The sequence below is a fragment of the Anomalospiza imberbis genome, chromosome 2 (assembly GCF_031753505.1).
Source record: "Anomalospiza imberbis isolate Cuckoo-Finch-1a 21T00152 chromosome 2, ASM3175350v1, whole genome shotgun sequence".
NCBI lineage: Eukaryota > Metazoa > Chordata > Aves > Passeriformes > Viduidae > Anomalospiza > Anomalospiza imberbis.
In genome coordinates, this window is record NC_089682.1 from 25,474,720 (window position 1) to 25,492,460 (window position 17,741).

Consider the following 17,741-nt stretch of genomic DNA (forward strand, 5'->3'; position numbering starts at 1 on the left):
TGCTCATCATTATACTTAGAATTCAACATTGTATTTTATCTGTTATGGACTTGTTTTTACATTTTCTTCTTTTATCTTCAAGAGAATTTTTCAGCCTATAGCATTAAAAAAATAAAATCTATATAGAAAAGGCCATCTGATGATGTACACCTACTTTTTCATGCTCTGGAAGACCAATTTAAAATAGAGGCTTGGGTCAGAAGGTTTTTATTTTCACCTTAGTACTAGAAAGATATTTTCCCATATCCTAGGAAACACTGGGTGAAATGGTGCAGCAGGAAGTCTCCTCTAGCAAAACTGATGATGATGATCTTCTCTACTAGTCTTGAGACTTGGCACTGGATGTCTCAAAACTGTCTAAGTTTCCAGAATTCCAAACTACATCAAGATGAAGAAAGCAGAAGAGAAAAGAAGGATTTCAGAGCAGCCAACAGCCTCATAATCCAGGCAATTAGGAATTGTAGGAAACTCTGTTTTGAACTGCTTTGCCATTCTCCCAAAGACAATCTAGCCTACTCTGTTGGATGGATCTCTCTGGCAACATCTGTTTATTGTTATTAGGACTTGAAGTTCAGACGTCTTGAAGTTGTTCCAACAACCTCTCTTGGGGAAGAATATTTATTAACTTTAAATAGGCCCCAAGAGTTTTGGCACTAGAGAGAGGCAGAAATCTAGAACACCCAAGAGACTTTGCAGGAGGTGGTACAGGTGCATGTCTTCCATAGTCTAGAGCAGTAGGACATTTGCCTGTTCTGGGAACCTTTGCCTGTTCTGGGAACCTTTCCTTAATGGTTTTTCTTCCATTGCCTTTCAAACCAAGTACATTGAGCAGTCATTTTAAAAGAATTAGCATCTTCTATCTCTGTTTCTTGTGGCTTTAAGCCTTCTCGATCTGTATATATTTTAACCACACTTGATAACATTTTTCCAGAAAAGAGTTAACTGAAATTAGTAGATTTTAGTAAGATACTGGGGTTTGGTTTTTTGTTTGTTTATCATGTGAAGATGCCATTTTTGAGACAAACTGATGGAACAGGTTATGATCGCAATGCTTTAGCTTTTATTTCAGTAAACTCTGCTTCTCATCTCTCAGTGAAGCTCTTTGGTTTTAATTGGAGTCAAAATGCCTCCAGTTAAAAATATCCATCCCGACTTGAAGGATAAGTGCTCTAAGCCTTCCTTACACTAATCTTACACCTTTCATTTCCAGAAATGACAGTACTTGATGCTACATAGTTCTGTGACTTTAATTTCAGCATCAAAACACAGAAGACATTTTATAAACATTTATTTTACAGGAAAGTTGAAAAATCATATCCTGGGCCGTGGCACGAGGGTGCTGGTCTGCTGCGTTATATTTGATGTTTGAACTTCTGTGGCATTAGGCAAATAAAAAATTGCCTCAGTTTCTGTTAAAGCAAAGGTATTACACAGGGTGATAAAAGCTTTCTTTTTTTTTGCTATGACAGGTATCAGGCAATAATTTTCATTCAATTAGTTAGACAATTCTTTCCTTCACAACAACATGGATACAGACAGTGAAAAATAAGCTTAACATAATCAACATAGTTCTTTTTCTTTACTTTAAATAAAAGCATTATTTTTTAATTTGAATTTTCATTTTCAATACAATTTTTTGGCCAGTTTTATAAGTGTTCTGAAGAATATATATTGAATTTTCTAGGCTTTATGTTTTGTATATTACAGTTTAACTTACATAAATAACTGTAATATGTAAACAAATATCTATAACTTCATATGTTATGCATACTGCAATTTTTAAAATATGTATTTAAACTTTATGTGGCTAATATAATCCAGGACAGATTAGCCAAATGATTTTTAAGACTGTTTCCTCCACACCTACACCTTAGCTGCTCTAAATGTCTATTATTTTAGATGTGGCATTATTTTAGATATGTGCACATGGATTTAAAAATTAACTATTCTTCTAAATATTTGCTTCCTCTATTCATTATGTTTGTACCTCACTCATTAAAATGCTTACTTTAGACTATTCTTTTGAAACTAAGCAATCTGGGAAATATATTGTAATCTATCTCTCCCCAGTGCACCCATAAGATATTTAAACAGGTATAGCTAAAAATGGTTAAGATTTAAGGTTTCATCATAAGTCATATTAGAATTAATGACTCTGCTCACAGACATTGGTTTGGAAGACAGAGACTGAACATTGCCATTACAGAGAATAAGCCACTGGCAAGTCAAGCAATTCACTGAGGACAGAATGATTAGCCACAAGGAGCACTTGCAATGTGCACTGGTAATTTAGGTAATTGTATTGTAGGGTCTGTAGACCCATGAATTACAGAGATCTTTTTAAAAATATATCTTGTGCAATTTGAACAGACCCTGAAACAGACACCAAGAAGAAACAGTTATCAAGTCATCCAGATAAGATAAAGCATCACTTATATATAGTATTTTAGTATTGGGGAAAACATATAGAAGTCAACGTACAGTAAAACAATAGCATATATATTTATCATAATAATTTATTCACTAGAATGCTAGGTATTTAAAAACCAAAAACCCCACAAATTTCCTGCAGAAAATTAAAAGCAAACAGAAGAGGCGGGGGAGAACCTCTAGAAGTAGGTGATTTCACTGGAAATACAATGTTAGGTTGATTTCTATATCATTTCTAAATGTATGCTATAGTCATACCTAATCTAGCATAAAAATCCTTATATTTACTCCCTTTTTTTTCCACTGTATATTTTCAAAGACCTCCTATAGTTAACATTATAATATAGTTAGTTGCTACAAATAATCTGCACTGATTATAGGAAAACTGTCAGTGTCTGTTCAAGGTCTGAAAAGGCTGCAGCAAATAGCTTTTCTCTTTGCCATGGAGACTGGGGTCTGTTTTTACGGTTACTCTGGTAACCAAAGCCTTTCTGGTGCTAGTCCTTTTCAGTTACCTTAGCTATTAAACCCTCTGGTTGAGACAAAAGGAAGGCAGTATGCAGATACTTCCCCATAAAGCAAATCTCAGGGTTAAAATTTAGCAAAACCTGTAATAAAAGAAATAAAAGCAGCTTCTAATCAGCTGGTTACATAGTAGCTGTGAGGTGTTTGCGTGCTTGCCTACATGTGGGAAGCTAAGACTTGGTGTGTTTGAATATTAATCTGATTACTAAGGGACGAGAAAATGGATTAGGCATCTTCAGTGCTGCTTCAAGGAACAGTCTCTCAAACCTATGAGCCTCATAGTGCTAAAGGCATCAGTTTTTCAAAGTTATCATCTGGGAAGAGTTTCTTTTTTTTAAGATGAGGATTTTGACATTGCTTGGAGCAATATATATTAAGATAATTCTAAGTAGGGATTACAGAATGCTGCCCCAAAGTCATGGGTTTGTTGCATGGCATTAATGATGGGATCTTCACAGTGCCTGGGATCTTTTAGCAAACAAAGCCAAAAAATGGATTCTAACCTGAAAGCTTATTAACATCACAATAATAAAATACCCAATTCAGTGATCAATGTCATGAAGGTGAGTACAGAAGACTGGCAACAGAAACATCATAAATATAGAAGGCTGAGTAGTAAAATATTTAACTGCTGAGATGGTAGTAAGTGTCACTTTTGCTTGGAATCAGTAAGTGTAGGCAGACTCCCAGATTATCTTGTTTTTCAAAACAGTAATGTTTTCACCTTAGGTAAGGGGTTATTATGGCAAGCTTTTACCGTCCCTACACATTTTGGTTTGAGCTTTCTACTCCAAACGAAGAGGATTTTTCTCTAGAAGAAACAGCCAACTAAATAGGCAACAAATAATATGCTTCACGACTGAACAATCCATTCTTGCTTTAACATGGTCAAACTAAGTAACTCTAAACATTGCAATACCCATGGTGATAAACCACTTTTGAGCTGCAAAGTATTCAATTATTTTTCATTTGAACTATTAAATATGTCACAGAGAAATTCCCCATTGCTGTTTTCACCGACATAGATTAGCATGTTTAAAAGAAAGGATAACTTTGTCCTATCAGAAGACAGTTCAAATTAAAACACCACAACACAGCAACTAAATTAAGATGGATTGGTATTTGTTAACAGAGAGGAAAACACCTGCAGTATTAAAAAACCTAAAGTATCTGTTCATCCATAAATTAAGTGCAGCATCAGAATACTGGACTAATCTCAGCTGAATCAGATTTGTGCATTTCAATAGAGAATGCTCATTTAAATGAGCCACTGTTTGATGTCAGCATCACTACTCAAAAGGGCAAGTACCGATCCCTGATACCAGGTGTGTAACTAATATCCAGGTGTTCCCATGCTAAGAAATAAAATATATTAAATACTCTCTTTGTTCCATTTCCTGGAGAAGACAGGTGTTATAAGGAGGGAAACATATGTCTATAGAATGGCTGGCATCAGAAGAAAGTTGACTCTGGATTCACTGTAGTAAGCGAACACGGAATTTATGTACATTTGTGCTAAAAATAGCTCCTGCCATTTAACATGGTTTTGCATGATGTTTCCAGAATTAGTGGGTTCAATGCAAAACTATGGGCCAAATCTGTCCCCAGGCTTTCCACCACATTAGATATATTTCTGGTTTTGAAGAAGTGGAGGTTATTCATGATAAAATACTGATCTTGCATATTCATATGTGTGAAAAAATACATATATATTTGGTAAATGGAAGATGGAAGGTTTGTGACAGTCATATGCAATTACTAAGCTAAACACAGCAAGCTCTTGACACAAGAAGATTTTATCACCATACTTATCTCTAGCTTCTTTTACTAATTCCTCATGTTGTTATTTTATTTCCCAGGAAATCCTCTATTGCAAATGGCATCAGTGGGGTGTATGGACTATAACCCGTCAGGTCCCCATAGCAGAATGATCCAGAAAAATCAGACTTCTTTTTACCTGAGATAGCAGATAAAATGCAGGTCAAACTCTGACCTGTTAGCATTGGTTTCCCATGCCTACACCCAGGAATTTTATCCCTCTAACTCCCCTGCTATCCCTATAGCTCCCCTTTAAATCAATTACCCAATGCTAATGCTGCAGGCAGATGCATTTTTGTGGTAACTCTGTCTGGCTGAAGAGTTGAGGATTTCCTTGCAAAGCACTGCATGAAGTGCATCTGGTGTCTCATACTCCTACTTTGCAGAGCCAGGCACAGAGACCTGCAACTACTGCTTTTGCCCTTCCGGTAGAAGGGGACAGAGATCCTCACTGCAAACTGTGCAGCCTGGAGAAAAGAAGGTTGTCTGGAGACCTCCTAGCAGCCTTCCAGTATCTAAAGGGGGCCTACAAGGAAGCCAGACATGGACTCCTTGCCAGGAACTGTAGTGATAAGTTCAGTTCTTGTAGAACAAGAAGTAATGGATGCAAACTGAAAGAGGGCAGGTATTGGGAAGAAATTTTTTTTTCTCTGAGGGTGGTGAGACACTGGAACCAGTTGTCCAGAGAAGCCCTAGGAGTTGTCCAGATGCCCTGTCACTGGAAGTGTTCAAGGCTAGGTTGGATGGGGCATTGAGCAAACTGGTCTCATGAGTGGTGTCCCTGCCTATGGCAGGGTGGTTGGAATTAGAAGAACTTTTAAGAAGATACCTTTCAACACAAACCATTCTATGATTCTGCATATGATGATAAGCAATCTTCAGTCCTTCGTGGCATTTTGCCCATAGGGAAAAAAAGTCATTATTCCCATTTGACAGCTGAGGAAGCTGAGATTGAGGCTGAGTGACAGCTACAACTAGAATTTAAACATGAGCTCTGGGATCCTAAACCCGGTGTTGAACTGAAAACTTCATAGCAAACAGCTTAGATAAAATCCTCAGGTATGCTTGAGACACATTCATCTGAGGTAAAAGCCTTTCTGAACTGAAGAAAAGCAGTTCAGATTGAACTGAAAGCCCACGTGTGTGTCCCAATTTGGACATCACATGTCTCAGATGGAGTGCCAAAACAGAAACCACAAGATATAATCATCTACCCAAGGGTAAAAGATACATAGGTAAATGAGGAGGATTTATTGATTTTATACAGATGTACTGACACATAGAATGTTTGGAGTGGCACATTTATCTCTAGGGGATGAGCAAAAGCCTCAAAAAAACATGTGTTAATGCATACCTGGAATCCTCAGCCCAGGATAAGATGCTTTATTTTATATCTTTGAAATTTATTTTGTCAAACAAAAACAGAGGTGTGTGTTTGTCAGACCTTTCACACTAGCTCAGGACTGTGCACAAGTGTCCTCAAGGATGATCTGTGGCAAAGCTTCTAAGAACCTTCTAGCCCTGCTACTCTTTTGTAGGATTAAAAGACAAGGAGCATCAGTACTTGACCTGTGACTTCTGGGAGTGCATGGATTTGTGGTAAGATTCAGAGGAAGCTTTAGGCTGTAGGTTTTTAGACAGGATATCTTCTAAAATGAATGTGTGATGTCTGAGAGGGCAGAGATAAAACAGAAAAAAAGAACACTATTACTTGTGAAAAAGGATATTAACAATGACTCAGTACAGTGACAAGCTGCTGTATGCATTTTGTTTCCCACAATTAAGTAGGTACTCTGTCCTCATACAGTTGTACAGGATGTTTGGGGAAGGTCCACACTTTTAATGTCATTTCTTGGCTGCAGCAAAGTTCTTTTTTGTTATATAATGATCAACTTTGCAAATATAGTTCCAATTTCAAGGAAGACCTGTTGATGCAAAATAATATTTCATCATGAGCTATGTTTAAGTGCAGACAACTTTTATAAAACATCTTGCAGCAGTCTCAGAAAAGAAGCAACATTCTGAAGTATAATTTAACTGTTATGAAATCAGAGCCTTGAAAATATTTTCCTGAAAAGTCTTGCATTAGTTTGAAAGTCATGAAACATAACTCCTGAACCTGCTGTTATGTGAGTCTGGACAAGTCATTTGACTTCTGCAATCTACAGCTACCTCCTCTGCGGGAAAACTATTTAGGACCTAGTTGTGCTAAATCAAATATATAGAACAAACCAAATGTGGAATTTTAGCAATTACAGATTTTTTGTAGTGGGTTTATTCAAGTGAACAGGAACCTTACACATATAGGTAGTGCTCAGAGCCATTAGCAAGCAGCACTCAGCAGCAAAGACTGGATTAGAAGATACATTGCAATGGTTGGCAATCTTGTGACCTTGCTTCAGTTGCTTAAACCTGGACATTTACAACCATTTGAGACAACCCATTTTTCCTGACACATCCTTATGATGCTGCCAGGTACAATTTCAGGACATATGGAACACCAGCACTGCTCTGGACTCATGATTGAGAGGCAGCCTGGATGCCCTCACCTATCTCAGAGTAGTTGCTTGTTAAGGCAAGTAAGGCAACTAAGTTTACCTGTTTAAGCAATTATATCACACATGCAAGTGGTTAGCAAGAATAATCCCTGCAGCTTTTGCAGACTTATGATCTCATGTAGCACACAGCTTTTTTTTCTGCAAGAGATGACCATAATAGAGTCCAAAGAACATCCTTGAACATACCTTGAAAATATTCCTCCAACCAAAAAAAAAAAATTACTTTTGGAATAAAATTTATAAAGTTGTTCTAGTTCAAAGGATACTGTACAAATAAGCATCTTTCTCTCTGTCAAAACCAGAATAAATCAAAGCAACCTCCAACCAATTTTCTTTCAAACACTTAATGCCACCCTTTTAGTAGATACGTGAGGCCCTATTGAGGTGCTAGACAGTTAATAAATATGTTACTGGTGAGAATCTATACATTAAAACTGTTAAAACAGGTTTTAGTTGAGTGTGGACTTAAGTATCATTCCAATGTTTTTTGTTTCAACACTTCCTGGATTTCTTTTTATTTTTACTTGTTAATTTTAACAGATTTTTTTTCTATGCCATTATCAATTCATGCATTTGCTAGGGTTACTTTTTAAATTGTTCCTGTTTCCCTGCATATTTTTAATTCATCACTTCCCAGCATCCTGCCCATAGCTCCAGCTTGGCAGGCAACCTCATCACGAGCATCATAATTGTTTTTTCTATGTCACAGCCCCTGAATGCGAGAGCTCTATGACCATATAAGCTTTTCAACTTTTCATCAAAACAATAGGATTTTTTACCTTTTACTTGCACACCATCATTTAAGTGTGAGAGGTTTATAAACCAGATGGAATGCTCTACTACCTTTACAATGCCTTCTCAAGGTTTTATGGGTGGTCATGTTTTCATCAGCCTTGTGTTGACCTTGCCTAATGCTGAGAATGGATTCCCTGCTGTACATACTCTATCCAAGCTTCCTTTAAACAGCTGAGGTGAAAAACTTCCTGGAAAATCTAGATTTTCATTGAGAAATGGAAGACCATGACTACTTGTTGGGTTTCACTTAGCTGAAGATGGAGAGGTCTGTTTTCAGTTTGTAGGTGGCAGAAGCAGCTCCCCATGGAGGAATGTGGGCAATAACACATCTCAGTTGGAAAGCCAGCACACACAGGGCAGTGCATCCCTCACACCACATTTGACACCTCTCTCCCCAAAATTTTCATCTTGCCAGCTAACGTAACATGTCTGAGGAACTGACTAGAAGCTGATGCCACAGAGAAAGCTCGCTCTTCTGATATGCCAAAGATCATGACCCATGAACATGTACATCAGGGCAAAGGAATATGAGTCATAAAATACGTTTCAATGTTATTATGCATCTGTTTAAGATTCTTCTTCTCCTACCATTGAAATTTTCTTCACCACTTTCTGCTGAAAGCAGTACTAGTTTCATATACCTGCTTTGAGAGATGTGAACACATGTAGATAAATTTTTGGTAGGGGACAATACTAACTTATAAATTTCTGTTTACTCCATGCTTGTCTTGAAGAAATAGCTATTTACTATTTAAGTATATTGGAAATCTTTTACCAATATACAGTAGCACTGTCTTCAAGATTATTATTTTCCATTTGTAAATCAGGACATTTTGTCAACATGTACTCTTCGGCCAAGACAATGTGATGTCTTTGTTGGAGCCACACATAAATTATTACTTTGGCTATTGTAAATCTTTAACAACTTATTCAAATGCAGCATGTACCCTCAAGCTTCATACATGTTCCAAATGTTGTAGAGCCAAAATGCATGTAGAGGATTGATTAAGCTTTGATTTATTTAGCTACCTACACTTGTGCCTAATTTTACCACAGGAATAATGTGTGACCTTACAGAACTCAAATTTAAGTCCTCTAGGCCTCAGAACAAAGTTATTTGACCATAACTTTTTAAAAGCACAAATAACTAATTTTGTGCAAGCCTGGAGTCAATACTGCTAACATTATTCCTGCCAAGTACCATCTCATTCCACAAGATATATTGGCAAAACTGCCCTTCAGTTTTGATCTTCAGATACAGTGCAGTACAAATAAGTGTAGCAGTGTGCATTTTTGTGGATAAATGGTTTCTCAGTTTAATTGTTGTTTTGGACTCTGATTTTGGTTGATTGCTACTTCTATGTGCAACCAGCTCAGCCTTTTGAAAGATGAGTAGATATAAAGTTTTTGATTTATGTTTACATTCTCTGTATTCCCAGTGACTGAATATTTTGAGACAGTTTGTTTCATTAGCAGTTTTCCCAGTTAATATTTTATTTAAGTATATATATAACCTATAATCTGTGGGCTTTTCTATTAGTAAAAATACTAGCAGTCCTCCGCAAGCTCTTGTGCTATGTTTCTAAAAAGAGATGACTTCAGAGATCACTTACTTCAGTATCATATAATAAACACAGTGTTCCTGTAGTCATATGACTGTTCAGAAGTTAATGCAGACTTGTTACATTTTAAGCATCATTCTGTATTTTATCTGTTTATTTTGTTTTAAAACATCTAAACGCTACCAGGAAATATATTGCAGTGAAGGAAAAAGAATTAGTTATACATCTGAGAAAGCTAATCTGTATACTTTAATGGAAGAAACAATAAAAATACATAAGGCATTTAAATCCAGGAATGAGAATAAATGTATTTTTCCATATCCTATAATCTATTACCTCAGTGTAATGACTTTAGCTCTCAAAAGTATCTGAATTAATTACTCTGTAATCAATTTTTTATCAATTTAACTCTTTGAATCTTAATCAATTACATATTAGTTGGGAGGGGTGTTGAACTTTAATTGTTTGCTCTTTATCCCTACAACTTGCTTATTCCTTTAAGAAAAAATATATGGCCCCTTTTAGGTCAAGGTTAATAGAAAATACTATTAGCTTTTTATCCCAGAATTAACAGAACAGATACATCCATACCTCAACACAAAATAGAATGATTATATAAACATAATGTAAGTGTATAAACCAATGTAAGTGGAGGAAATGAATACCTCCACTTACATTGGTTAGAAGGCTTGCACATCATGTTCTGTCTTCTAGTACAGAATTTCAACAGGTACATAAAGGCCTGGCTATCTCACCATGTTTCATCTCACTGCTACTCCTTTAACCAAATGTGATTCATCACTGGTAATTCCTAAGAGCTTGCTTTGTCTTTTTCAGTAACTGTCACTTTTAACTGACGCATCTCTGGAAAGAGGAAACTTGGTATTTTCTTAGAATATCTTGACTTGTCTTGACTTTGCAAAATGTCCTCTTTAGAATCAAGCTCTGTCAGTCCCCATCAGTACTGTAAAATCAAGCAGTTTTATGGGGTGGGCGTCCTCAATATTCTCCATGTCTTTGACTTGAGCATCTTTCAGCAGAATGGACCTTCTGCACCAGGCTTCCAGATGGAAGCCTGAAATGCCAGGGGCAGTTTCTTTGGGATGTTTATCCAATGATACATGACCTATGTCTCGAGTTATTTTGTTTCTTTGTTGATTTTCCAAAAATGTAAAATACTCCACATTCTCTGCACAGTTGCACCTCAACAAATCTGCAATTTTATGCAAAGAAAGAAAAAAACATGTTAAGGAAATCCTAGCCATTGGAGAAATTATTTGAGTGTACCTATTTGTTTTTATTTAGGTGACCTATATGATGTTGCATGTTGTCCCTCCTAAGAAGACCAAAAGCTTTGGAAATGTCAGTGCCTTTTATAGCTCTATACGGTTATGTCTGTTGTGTGTATACACACACACACACTCTCACGTACATAGAAGAAAGGAAGTCATTTTATTTTACCCAAATCAGCTACTTAAGTAAATTGAGATATATAGAATTTACCAATGAAATGAGTGATTTGATGTGAATAAAAGAGGTGGTGTGTTGTAAATCAGTACTGACAGCCAAATGGGAAAAATTGACAGAGCACTGTAATCACTCCCAACATCCACTGAAGTTATTGATCCAAAACCTCTATAATCCCCTTCACATAACACAAGCAATTTCATATAATACCTGTAATAACAGTGCATTCAAACTCAAGTAGCCATCAGAAGCTTTGTATCTAATGGCAAAGCAGGCCTCTGCTGAGTAAGTGTAACAACTAGAGCACAAAAACGCCGATGACTCTTGCCTTTCATAGGTAGCGGCCTGCGATAAGAGCTAGTTCAGAAGATAAACAGTTCCCAACACCAAGGAAAATGAGCTATTAATTGCCCTCTTGCTAAAGACATCATAAAGGCCCTAAAGCCCTGGGTGCAAAACAGGGAGAAGGTAAGCAGGATTTGGGGACTGATAACACCCCGGGTGCCATCCACGCAGCAGCGATCTGATGTCAATTACAAGAGGGGAAGGACGGCTGAGAGGTATTTAGCTGCTGGGTCATTACATCCTTCCCAGGTGTTTTTCCCATGAAATGTTCCACCAGTTTTACAAGCTCCTTCTCTGGCTGATGGATTATTCCACTGCCTTATCAAAGCTTTGCCAGCTCCTCATTAATATATAGAGCGAGCGGCGCGGTTCTATATATCATTGTCTTCTTCTCGGGGAGGGCTAATCAGTCAGGCATTATCAGCCCGTCAGCAGAAGGCAGGCAATCAGGCCTGACAGCGGAGAATCATGGGAGAGCAGGGAAGGTTAAATGAGGCTGACAGTTGTGATAATGATGATTATACTATAAATTAAGATATGATGATAAAGGAGAATAAAAGACACAATCTGAAGCAATATTTGGTTTAACATGTCTCTCTTTTTCGGTACTGTTAAATGGCCATAACATTTATCACGCCGAACAAGAATGGACATTTAACTACCATGATAAAATAGGACAGCATCAGATTGAAAACCCAACAAGTTGTGATTATTGTGTCAGGCACTTTTCCACTGGTTGAAAAAACTGGAGATAGAGCATATGTTATAATCATTCATGCATTATTCTGCAGAATGAAAAGAAAATAGATCTATTTTAGAAATGTCTTCCAGACTTCTAGATAAAAAAAATCCAAAAGGAAAAAATTAATATATTCCCCTGCTTCCATGATCGTTTTTATCAATGAAACTATAAGAACATAAGTGATAGTTCTTCCCTGCCACCTCCTCATAATGAATGCATGTATTTATTAGTAGCTGATTTGAAGGATTTGTAATTGTTTCAGTGTTAGTTTCTTATTAAGCAAAACACTGTAAATGAAATTACAGCATCAACATGTCATTTTCAAAGATCACTCTTGTCAGGTGGTAAAATTAAGTATGTTCACGCAGGTGAAATCAAACAAGAACTGGCATGGTATGACTGTAGGAACATATGTAATACAGTGGATGTCATGAAACTATTGGTTATTTGCTTAGACAGATGGACTACATATGTATCGTTTGTTTATGATGTTTGTGTTTAGGGTGCTTAACAATCCTAAATAAATATCATCAGACTATGAGAATGAGAATTATGCTCATTAGCAGTTTATGCAGTGTCCCAGGCCCTGTGCACTGACATGAGCAGCCAGACCAAGCTGAGTAGAGAGCGCTTTGTCCCTGGATGTGCTTACCGTGAAGAGAAAGAAAAGTTTGGGAGAAGAAGCGCACAACCTCCTTATTGGAAAACCACATATTTTAGAACAAGTTGAACAGAAACACTATGCTTCCTGCAGATATGCTAAAGAAATTATTATCTATAATTATAAAGATCTTTATAGAAAACAGATGTTTATGGTTTGCACAAATATATAATTTTTGTGTCCATAGAGCTGACCATGATCCTATTGCCAAGGAAAAGCCTCAGACTAAGCCAATAGCCTAAAGCTATAACCTTAATAACTGTTTTGTACATGAATACTTAAGTATATTTTTGTGTAATGCACTCATATGTCATGCATCTCTATCCATGATACTCTTGCAAATATGAGATAATTTGATAAATCACTGTATTATTTATTGCCACTTGATCTGTGCAAATGGTGCTTTTTTGCTAAATATGAAAGAAGAAAAAACTTCAATTAGTGTATGCTGTATTAAAGTGATAGTGCAGGAGAGAGAAACGAATATTTTAAAAATTCTCATCTTTATTTTCTCCATCTCTCCTTTATTGCATCAGATTGGGAATCATTCACATTAAAAAAACTGATTATTAATTGTAGAAGTGGTTGAGTTGACTGCACAAGTCCGAGGCAAAATTATTTGCTTTATAAATTAAACAAAGTTAGTCCACCACAAGCCTTCCATGAAACATGACTTCCCTGGAATCTGCTCAGACTATGGTGATGGCAGTCACTAAAGAGCCTTAGACAAACAGAAATCTTTGCTGTGATTATAGTGATTACCTTTTCTGCAGTGACTGACTCAATGGAAATAAAACCACATCTATTTTGTAGCAGGTAAAAAAAAAAAAAAAGAAAAGGAAAAAAACCACAAAAAAAACCAAAAAAAACAAACCCCACACAACCAAAAAAAAGCCACCTTGAAACAACTGCTGCAGTATTGTTTTTCACTGGAAATGGCCTATTGTCTAATGCACTTTAGAAGAGTATTTTTATTATTTGACCAATTTGATTTACCAGATCCACGAAAATTGCACACATTCCTCTCATACAGATGTAAAGCAAGGAACACAGATGAGTTTATAAACCTGACAACCTGTAATGGAAATGCTTATGCAACCAGCACTCTCTGGCTGTGCAGTCTGTGCTTCAGAAAAACCCAAAGATATTCATTACTAGAGGACAAGAGCATGGAAAAATACAAAGAAAATGTGATCAAATGGAATATCCTAATGCATCATCCTAGGCTTTATTTGTGTTTCTTTTCTGTAATGATACACAGCACTTTGCCTTGTTTCAATTTGAAATGTGCTATTGCATCTGAATAAAATCACTAGTGTTTTTCATGAAGATAAGGATTTTGTTTTGCTATTTATCCTCTCTAAGATCAGGATTTTATTAAAGGAGCAATGCTGCTTCAGAGACTTTCTCCCTAGCTTGTTCCATCAATTCAAATGCACACTGAAGATATATTTACAGGACCTCAGTCCAACAAACCAGGATGTTTTAGTCTGACAATATATTTCTTCTAAGAGACAGAGAGAGGGTAAGTCTGGAGCATTCAGGAAAGAGGAAGGATCCCAGTGCAAAGATTATGACAACATATTTTAGGGAGATCCACTGCTGGAGTCAAAACACTCTGTGTATGATCAGATTGAACTAAGATTCTTAGTAAATGGTGATAAAATATAACATTCCCCTCCACCATTTCCACCCCAGCTGTAGCTACTCTCTAAATAAACTGAAGTTATTAGGAAATGTCTGTTAAAAAAAAAAAAAAAAAAAAGGTTGCTTTCAAAGCTTTTATTCATTTGCAAGTTGTGGAGCTCATAATATATGTTGAGATAAGCATCACTGAGTTTAGATGTTCCATACAGACAATGACCAAACTGAGATCCAATTCAAGACATATCAAGTTAAATTTCAAATTTCTTATTGGGAAATAGTGACTCCACTGAATTCAGCTGGGATTTTGCAATTCACTGGATTTCTTCTGTGGAGACTAATTCATGCAGACATGCATCATTGGGACCTAGATACAAAGGTTCAAGAAAAGGGATCCTTTGTCTTCCTTCCAACTTTTTTCCTCTCCTTCCCAGCTACACCCCTTAATGGCCCAGGTATGTAGAGCGTACCCCCACAGTAGATGGCCACTGCTAAGGCCAGCCAAGTCTGAAATGCTTGGCTGAGGCTCATTAGTCCTGTTATAAAAACCCAACTGGAAGTGTGGTTTATCATTTGGAGTTAAGGTTCTAATTTTGGTGCACAGGAGGCTGCAGACAGGAAAATATCTTGTTCCTTATTCCATTTTATTAACTTTGTTTTGTTCGCTTGAGCCCAGTACTGTGTAAGACTTTGAATAATCACAGCTGTACAGGTAGCTCCAGTGGAGTGAATGAGAGGCTTTTTCAAGGGCTCTGCTCCCTGCAGAAATGATTTGTACCTCTGCCTGATTGTCACTAACAGAAAATGAGAAATAGGAACATTCAATGCAAAGTAATGTGTTCTGTACAATTACTGGATTAATAATTTTATTCCATTACTGTGTGGGGAGAGAGGACATCAGGTTGAAGATCTGCAATTCTAGTATATTTCTAAGCGTCCTGTTAAGAGAGTGAGCAAGGGTCAGGAAACTTAATTATGCCATAACTAGATAGAAATTGCCAAGTGATAAAAAGAAACATCCAGCCAGATTCAGCAGGAAATTACAGCTTTAATAATATAGCATAATGCCTACTTCTATACAATTATTGGAGAGACCCTGAATGATTTTAAATAACAGGCTTGGTTTTCCAGTAACGACAGGGGGAAAAAAAATCTGAAAATGACATTCTGCATTTTGCTGTAAATATTTTTCTGAGGTTTTGGGGGTGTTTTTTTTTAAGACTGAATTATTAAAAATCTCATATTTACTCTTGGTTATGTGGAAATGCTATTATTCTGAATGAGAAAAAGGTTATATTTATGGAGGAATTTGTATTTGTGGAAATTAAGCCTGTGGAATCACTCTTTTAGTGAATTGTGCTTATTGTATTTCTAATTTTGAAATGAAAAAGCAAAGTGCACTGAAATTTATATTAAAAACTCAGGACTGGGTATTTTTGTTTTACAGTTCCAGTTTTTTCCACACTCTGCCCATGTTAGTTCCAAAATCTCCCCAGTATTCTTTTGGTAAAATTTTTATGAACAGATTAAAGATTTCCTTGCTTGCTGATACAGTATTTCCTTATAATTTTGTAATCTTTATGAAAGATTAAAAAAATACTGTTTTAGCATAAAGAAAACTCTTCATCCTAACGAGAAGCAGCTCTTTTTTTCTTTCCCTTCTCAGATGAAATAGGATATTTTAAATATTAAACTCTTATCACCTTTTGTAAACACTGCATGTGATATTAAGGCCTTTTGCAATATACGTGTATGTGTTTGTCCATTTATTTCTAATGTAAGAAAGAAAAGTCATTTCTGGTACTACCCAGGAGAGCCCAGCATTTCATTTTGTATTCTGAGGATGCAGATTAATCAACCTGACTCTCTTACCCAGGGCTAGCCATTCTGCCTAGAAATCTGCATATCTGCATATTACTGTTCTTCCCTGAATTTAATTTCCTACAGGAGCTGATATTAATCACCCTGTTTAAACAGAGGGGATTTGGGGTCTATACAAATATGACATTTTTTTATGGAAGTTGTAGAATATTTTCTCCTTTTTCATTATTATTTAAAGAGACAATAGCATGGTACTTTAAAGCAAACTACAGGAGATTATTTTTGTTTATTTGAGTTCATATATATTTCCTTTAGATTTTAATCATAACATATGGCACACCAAGAAAGCTGTTCTATGTTTTTCTCTCCAGATTCTGCCTTCCCTGCCAAGAAAATTCCTCTAGATTTCAATGCATATGATGAAAGGGAGTTGGGCCATATACATCTCAAATACATCCTAGCTGAGAAAGTTTATTTGAACCTTTATTTAAAATGTGCACCAGGTTCATTGCTTGAATATCAAGGATTACACAAGCAGGCAAGCATTTGTGTACTTCTGTTTTGCAACTGGTGAACCCAGGAAGAGAAACTTTGTTGATTTGTCAGATCAACACTGATATCCATAAGGCAGACATGGCTTCTTTTGTGGATTTCAGTGGCCCCACGTCCTCAGCAGGCACCAGGGGAAGTACTTGAGGAGCTATGACACTGTCACTGAGGGGTGGGAGGAGGAAACAAGCTTGGTTGTCTCCCCATTCTTTGCCAGGTAAATATGTATCTATACAGGGCTTCTGGACCTGTCTGCACACAGTCACAACATTTGGTCAAACAGGGAATCCTCATGGCTAACTGTTGTCTCCAGGTGAGAGCAAAAGAAATTTCAGGAAGGCAGTGGCAGCAATGCTTTCACCATCCTACCTTAAAGCCCCTCCATATTTTGTGTTTGAAAGTGGAGAACAATGAACTGTCACCGTGTGACTCCACCAATGTCAAGCGCATTGTACTAGGCAGGAATTCAGCCCAATCCGTCTGTCCCTCAGCCAGTATTACTTGGCATATTTTATTTTGGCTGCCGAGACTGCAGTTATGGTCCAAGCACAAACAACTCAGAAGAGCAACATGCTTGGAAATATGTGCCTGCATACCCCAAGAGCCTGTGCCAGCTGGAAAAACAGAGCATACATCAGTTACTGACTAGATATACTGCCTATGTTAAAAAATGAGGCTGCTATCCAGATTTTTGTTTAAATTTACCCCTGGCCTATTGTGGCACTCCAGGTTAATTTGGATTGGCACCTCCTTTACAGAGCTCTCTGATGCAGCTCTGAAAAATATCAGAGTTCCTTTTTCTTTTTCAGGAAGGTTGAGCTCTT

General features: G+C 36.8%; 1 long non-coding RNA gene across 2 annotated transcripts in view; it reads left to right on the forward strand.

Moving 5' to 3' along the window:
• The window catches only part of LOC137468434 (uncharacterized), a 386,683-nt gene that overhangs the window by 177,630 nt on the left and 191,312 nt on the right, over nucleotides 1-17,741 (forward strand). The gene's annotated exons all lie outside the window — the stretch shown is intronic.